At 51.8% G+C, this 7,127-nt stretch overlaps 1 non-coding gene across 1 annotated transcript; it reads left to right on the top strand.

The window, feature by feature from the left end:
• The first annotated feature begins 1,552 nt into the window (after positions 1 to 1,552).
• Positions 1,553 to 1,655, top strand: LOC129405245 (U6 spliceosomal RNA). Its single transcript, XR_008630428.1, has one exon. It is a non-coding gene; the product is annotated as a U6 spliceosomal RNA (small nuclear RNA).
• The last annotated feature ends 5,472 nt before the right edge of the window (positions 1,656 to 7,127 follow it).

Here is a 7,127-nt window from a genome sequence, read left to right as displayed (position 1 = left end):
CCACCCGAAGCGGCCGTCACAAAACAGAGGAGGAGGAAGGAGGTGCACGGGCGTCCCGGAGGAGAGTGAAGCACCTGTTCCTTCACCCACTCTCAAAAGCAGAGCTCGGCGAGCCTGACCCCAGGCACGCGAGGAAGGCAGAGTCTCGGCTCCCTTCCGGTGCCGGTTATCTCTGGGAGACTTAACGCCGTGCCTCAGAACACCGGCAGGAAAGTCCTGTGTGTGCGTGTTGGGAGGCCGGGTGTCAGCCAGGCCTCCTCCTCCCACGGAACGGGACTCTGTGGCTGAGCCCAGGAACGCCTCCTCCCGGACCCGGCGTCTCCACGTGAGACGGGGAATCGCCCGAGAGCCAGGCCCGGCTTCCCGACCGTGGGGAGACAGAGTCTCGCTCTGCCTGTCAGAGATCACAGCTCCTCGGGGGGCGGCCCGTGAAAGCTAGCTTTTCATATTTTAGTGCTTGTCTGTGTGTGTAGAACGGCAGAACCAAGCCCGTGCACTACCACTGAGCCGCACTGCCAGGCCCTAGGCAGGCAGTTCTGACCTACTCTCCGGGAGGTGCCAGCCCGCCTCGCATCTGAGGCACTTCCGCTTTAATCCCAACCAGGTGAGGCGCCGACGTGACTGAGCCATGCAGACCATTCACGGTAGACCCGTTTCCTGAACAAAGGCTTGGCAGCTTGAACGGGAGACGCAGGTGCCCGGCTCCTGATGGGCCGGGAGCACGCAGGAGTGTTTGCTGGCCGTGACGGTCACGTGAGGCGTGTGGGGGCGGCTGGCTTTCCCAGTCACGCCTCAGCAGACCGACCTGTGCCTGCCTTGACCAAGACAGGTTTTATTTCGATGGAGTGAGAACAAGATTCCCAGGCAACGTGTCAGTGTAACTGAGGTACAAGCACCTTCTCCAGCGGCTCCCGAGGCTTCATCTGGAACCAACTTTCTCCCACTGTAAGGAAACCTGGCCGGTATCAACCACCTGGTCTGTCTAACCCGGCGCTGCTGACGGCGCGGAAGCCACTGGAACTGCGAGTCCTGCTGTGCTCCTGCTGGGCTTCACTCGGAGTTAACCGCGCTCAGAGCAGATCTGCTCTCATTGTTCCCGTGCTGCTGTGTGGAACAGGAACGCCGAGAACAACACGTGTGCACTGCAGAGAGGGCTGCTGTGACCCAGGAAACTCGGATAACGCAGAGTCGGGCCGCCAGCCTCCCTGCATGACGTCCGTGGGGCACCTAGCCAGGTCGGGGAGCGCCTCTTACATGCTCACACACCCTCTACCCCAGTGAAGCAAGGCCGACAACCGTCCTTTCCTGGATGTACCGCAGACATCGCAAAGACCACACCACAGGTTTATTTTTATATTTGTGTCACAAAGCAAGTGCACACTCTGTAAGCCTGAGTAAAGAGAATTGTTCTCTCTCTCAATTACTGAATAGGGCAATGATCCACCCTCTTACGATAGGGGTTTAGATTTATTTAAAATATATATCTAACCTAAACTTCGAATAACTTTAATGAAGCCCCAAAGTTCAATTAAGAATGTTTAATTTGGGGCGTTTGCTTTGGCAGCACATCCACTAAAATTGGAACGATACAGAGAAGATTAGCGTGGCCCCTGCGCAAGGGTGGCACGCAAATTCGTGAAGCGTTCCACGTTTTTAAACAACACTGATGTCTTCCACTTCAGCAACCTCGTCCCACTCGGTGTGCCTTTTGTGGACGATGGCAAAATGGAGCCCCAGGTCTTCCCTGCAGCATGGAAGGACACGCCCAGTGAAAACGAACACCAGTTTCAGAGTAAGGAGTGTCACTTGACTGCTGGTGTTGGATCCGAATCTCTTCCTAGACACTGTTTCCAGCAAGCTGCAAAGCAACAATGTTTCTGCTATTGCCAAGGGCAATGTGGAAGGGTCTGACGCTCACTGGCGGCATCTGGGTCTCGGCCGAGCTTCGTACCCAGCCGGGAAACCCGAATCACCCGCTGTCACTGGAGTGCAGGGCTCCCGAAGTCTCTGAGTGCATCTAGCAGGTCTACGACAGCATTTTGAAAAGCGAAATAGACTGGCCCGGTGCCCTCCGGCCACCCTGTGACCAGTGCAAGCCAGGAACTCTGAACTGGAAGAAGTTTATTGCCATGTAGACTCTGAGCCCGAACACTCTGAGGCCACCCACCTAGGTGGTGACTGGGCTAACCTGTGCCAACTTTAGGGCACAACTTGTTGGGTGGTTCTAGCTTCCGGTGCACATGTGTAACCACTGCCTCAATCGCTTCCTGTCTCTTGCCCCTAACTCCGCTCTCTGTCCGTACTGTGGCTTCACAGTGGCTTCACAGAGCTGGCATTTGTGAGTGCAGTTGGATATTTTGTGATTGAGGCCTGTTTCAAAAGCAGAAAATGAAAAAAGAAAGAACGAAAGAAAGAAAGAAAGAAAGAAAGAAAGAAAGAAAGAAAGAAAGAAAGAAAGAAAGAAAGAAAGAAAGAAAGAAAGAAAGAAAGAAAGAAAGAAAGGAAGGAAGGAAGAAAGGAAGAAAGAAAGAAAGAAAGAAAGAAAGAAAGAAAGAAAGAAAGAAAGAAAGAAAGAAAGAAAGAAAGAAAGAAAGAAAGAAAGAAAGAGAGGAAAGAAAGAGAGAAAGAGAGAAAGAGAGAAAGAAAGAGAGAAAGAAAGAAAGGAAGGAAGAAAGGAAGAAAGGAAGAAAGAAAGAAAGAAAGAAAGAAAGGAAGAAAGGAAGAAAGAAAGAAAGAAAGAAAGAGAGAGAGAAAGAGAGAAAGAAAGAGAGAAAGAAAGAAAGGAAGGAAGAAAGGAAGAAAGGAAGAAAGAAAGATAGAAAGAAAGAAAGAAAGAAAGAAAGAAAGAAAGAAAGAAAGAAAGAAAGAAAGGAAGGAAGAAAGGAAGAAAGGAAGAAAGAAAGAAAGAAAGAAAGAAAGAAAGAAAGAAAGAAAGAAAGAGAGGAAAGAAAGAAAGAAAGAGAGAAAGAGAGAAAGAGAGAAAGAAAGAGAGAAAGAAAGAAAGGAAGGAAGAAAGGAAGAAAGAAAGAAAGAAAGAAAGAAAGAAAGAAAGAAAGAAAGAAAGAAAGAAAGAAAGAAAGAAAGAAAGAAAGAAGGAAGAAAGGAAGAAAGGAAGAAAGAAAGAAAGAAAGAAAGAAAGAAAGAAAGAAAGAAAGAAAGAAAGAAAGAAAGAAAGAGAGGAAAGAAAGAGAGAAAGAGAGAAAGAGAGAAAGAAAGAGAGAAAGAAAGAAAGGAAGGAAGAAAGGAAGAAAGGAAAGAAAGAAAGAAAGAAAGAAAGAAAGAAAGAAAGAAAGAAAGAAAGAAAGAAAGAAAGAAAGAAAGAAAGGAAGGAAGGAAGGAAGGAAGGAAGGAAGGAAGGAAAAGTGTCAACGAAACAAACAAACAAAAATGTTTAATTTGGGGCGGAGAGATAGGACAGTGGTCGGGTGCTTTTCCTACCACGTGGCTGAGCTGGGTTCCTTCCCCAGCACCACATATGGTGTCTGGACGTAGCCAGGAGTGACCCCTGGGCACGGCTCAGTGGGACCCCAAAACAGAAGCACAAAAACAAACACCCCAAAGATGATGTTTGTTCATCCTGACTGTAGGAAAGCCTCTACAGTGTAGTGAAACAGACTCACTAAGACAAACGCATACAGCCCTGCTGTGCTGTAACATACACCAAGAACCTCTAACACTCAGAACTGTCATGACACGGGACACTCAGGGCGTAACACGATCCACGCTACACGATGCTTGTTCTGCGTCATCCAATTTTTGACGCTAACCCCGCTGTCTTCTTGACATCCCGTGTTGAGTTACGTCAAACAAGTTAACTCTCATATTCCTGTGTGCAGCAAACACACCAAGAGCAACAACTGTGCGCTGCGGGGAGGACTGAGATTCTGGACTGGACGTTCCGCTTTACGAAGACCACGCACTGGTGTTCTGGGTCAGGCAAGCAGCGACTCCGCGAGAACCCAGTGCCCGGCCCGCTGGCGTCTCCCAGGCCCACGTGGGCGCCACCGGCTGCCGAGCGGCTGGGCTGTGAGCGAGGGTCCGTACCCCAGCGGGAGGGAGTCTCGTCAGTGCGGACAGCGTGTCTGCGTGGCTGGAGGCAGGTGGGGGAGCTCCAGCCTTGGCCTCAGAGTCGGTCTCCACGTAAGCCACGGCCGCGTCTGCGCCCAGCCTGTGCCCGAGTGCAGGTCCCGGCCCCGGGGCTGCTTCCCGGGTCTCGTGCACCTCCAGCGAGCAGAGAAGCCCTAGTCCGCCAGCAGCCGCAAACATTCCCCAGCCTTCGGGCCCCGAGCAAGGAGCAAGGAGCAGGCTGCTCTTCCCCGGCCTGTTTCAGCCCGCGTGGCTCTCTGCATTCTCATACTCACTCTCTACAGTGAGCTTCTGCGAACTCCCGTGGTTTCTGAGTCTTGACTGGACTCGGCCTGACCCACGCATACCCCCCGCCCGCCCTGGAACTCTGGCTGTAACTCAGTCCTGCAGCACTGGGGTGTGCTTAAATGGTCAGAAGTGGCCTGAAAACCTCCCGGGCAGCTTGTTCTAGGAGCCGTAACCGCTGTGCTGTCTCTGTTCTTCCTACAAGAGCAGAGAGAGAGTACAGAGGTTACGGCACCTGCCTTGCACGCCCCTCACCTGGGCTTAAGCCCCGGCATCCCCTAAGGTCCCCAAGCCCACCACGAGTGACCTCTGAGCACAAAGCCAGAAGTTATCCCTGAGTACCACTGGGCCTACAAAACAGAAAAAGGAGAAAGGAACTATTACCAACTCACACCACTGACTTCTCTCCTGGGAGAAAAACAGTGGGTTCATTTTATTGTATCTCAAATTACTTATTAAATAAGCTCCTATTTAAAGTATTTACAGGGATACCAAAAAATTACTAAGTAACAGCATGACAATTTAATGAAATAAAATAAAATGGGCTGGAGAGATAGCACAGCAGGTAGGGCGTTTGCCTTGCATGCGGCCGACCTGGGTTCGTTTCTTCCACCCTCTCAGAGAACCCAGCAAGCTACTGAGAGTATCGAGCCCGCACGGCAGAGCTTGGCAAGCTCCCCGTGGCGCATTCAATATGCCAAAGACAGTAACAACAAGTCTCACAATGGAGATGTTACTGGTGCCCGCTCGAGCGAATCGATGAGCCACGGGAAGACACTGCTACAGTGCTAAGGTAAACTGTAAGTGCTGGCTGGTGGAGCCAGAGTTGATTTAACTTCTAGTCTAAATTCATACTTTGGAGCTACATGGGTTTTTCTCTACTCCGCTCAAGTAAGGACACTGACGAGGCCAGAATCACAAGCTCAGGGACAGGAGAATGACCAGATGTTCTGGATACCTGGTCACCTGGGCCTGACTCTGCATTAAAAACAACAAATGCTAGTACTGGTCTGATAAATCCCTGGCGCTGTTTTTACTTCTACTTGCCAGGAAGCATCTTGGCATGGCAGTGCTATCCTGGGGCGGGGAGGGCGAGGGGCAGGAACAGAGAAACCTCTGGAGAGATGAGGGTCTTCTGAAATACTCTTCAACAATGGGGTTTTCGGGTAGATGCTGAGGAGAGTGCCCGCTGTGCCTTACCAGCGGGAGCAGGAGAAAAGAAGAAAAACCGCTGCAGTCCATTTGAACGACAGTGCCAATGTGATCATTCAGAGCCTAAGGGCGAAAAGCTACTTCGGAATTTAATTATTCAAACCCCTGACGCTGGAGACAGAGTTATAGTGGAGGCCATGCTGGTCAATCCGGAGATGCTGGTTTCCCTGGGAACTCTGTTTGCTGGGAGAAACCTAGCAATTACAGCCCTCTGTGAATCCTAATCGTGGTTCTCCCTCTGATCAGCGGTCAGTGGTTTTTTGACACGAAATGTCTGATTCTCTGCACTAAGCGATGGCTCCGAGCTTTGTCGCACAAAGTCAGAGAGAGCCGCACTGGGGGGCCGTCTCCTCGGCAGACTGGCCTAACGGGCGCCCCCGAAGGCTGCCCTTGGTCCACTCAGGGCGGGGCACCTGCTCAGGTGCTGGCCAGAGCAGCTGCGCACAGTGGGGCCACCCGCATGCTCCCCCCAGCCCCGAGAGAAGGGGGAGGGCTCCTGGCCACACCCAGCAGTGCTCGGGGCCCACGTGTGGGTGCGGGAGACTCCGACGGGGCCTCCCCACCTCCTGCCGGTCTCTCTGGCTCTTCCCAAGCACGAGCTGACACGCTCCTTGGCGCCTGACCCGCAGATCCCAGAACGCCACCCGCAGCTCCAAGTGCTCTCTGAGTAACAGCTGAGTGAAACACACCACGTAAACCGGAGAGAGGGTGCAATGGGTAGGGCGCGTGCCCTGCAGGCACCTGATTAGGTCCGGTGCTCGGACCCCGTAGGACACGCTGCGCCCCTCAGAGCCCGGTGGGGCGCTCAGCACTGTCCCCAGTCTTGCCCCAGCCTGCCTGTGTTTCAGTCTAAGGCTGCCTTTCGGAGAGAAACATTCTTTCACACAATTTGAGGCCGGGTGTGTCCTGCGCTAAATGCCCCCATTCATAAGAAGGACACAGAACGGTATCAGTCTGGCAGGCCTGCTGGGCAGCCCCGGGTCCGAGCCGCGTTCCTCTTTCGAGCCTGAAGCACCGCAAAGGACCCATTTTGCCCGCGAGGCCCCACACTGGGGATGAAACCTTCTCTGTGGAATTTTGGCACCCTATTAATTAGCGGTTACGAGTGGGAGCTGCTCTCTCTCAGCAACCCCTACTCCGCCACCAGTCAAGTGTGATTCTGCAATAAATTCCCACGAAGAAACTATTTCTGGTAATTCTCCCTAATTAACACCAGGCTTGCTAATAATACATCAGTGCCTATGTGTTTCTGATATAATCAAGATCTTGTCTGAGGAACTCGAAAAGGGAAACCACAAACTAAATTAAGCTTCTGCTAGCAGAAAGGATTTGTACACAGTTCTGCAAGAAACCTTTGATGATCTTCTGCTGGGGACGTATGAGCGGAGAACGCGGGGCGACAGGGAGCCTTGTTCTCGTCTGGGCGCTGAGCGGGGATTTACTGTGAACACATACCGCGGAGTCTCGGGCCTGTAAATCTTTAGTGGATTACTGTTTCTTAACGAAGGAATGACAGATCTCTTATTTTGCGGGAGCATTTTAAT

This window comes from Sorex araneus, chromosome 5 (genome assembly GCF_027595985.1).
Source record: "Sorex araneus isolate mSorAra2 chromosome 5, mSorAra2.pri, whole genome shotgun sequence".
NCBI classification, from domain to species: Eukaryota; Metazoa; Chordata; class Mammalia; order Eulipotyphla; family Soricidae; genus Sorex; species Sorex araneus.
Note: the sequence above shows the minus strand (reverse complement) of the source record. Positions and strands in the feature narration are given on the sequence as shown.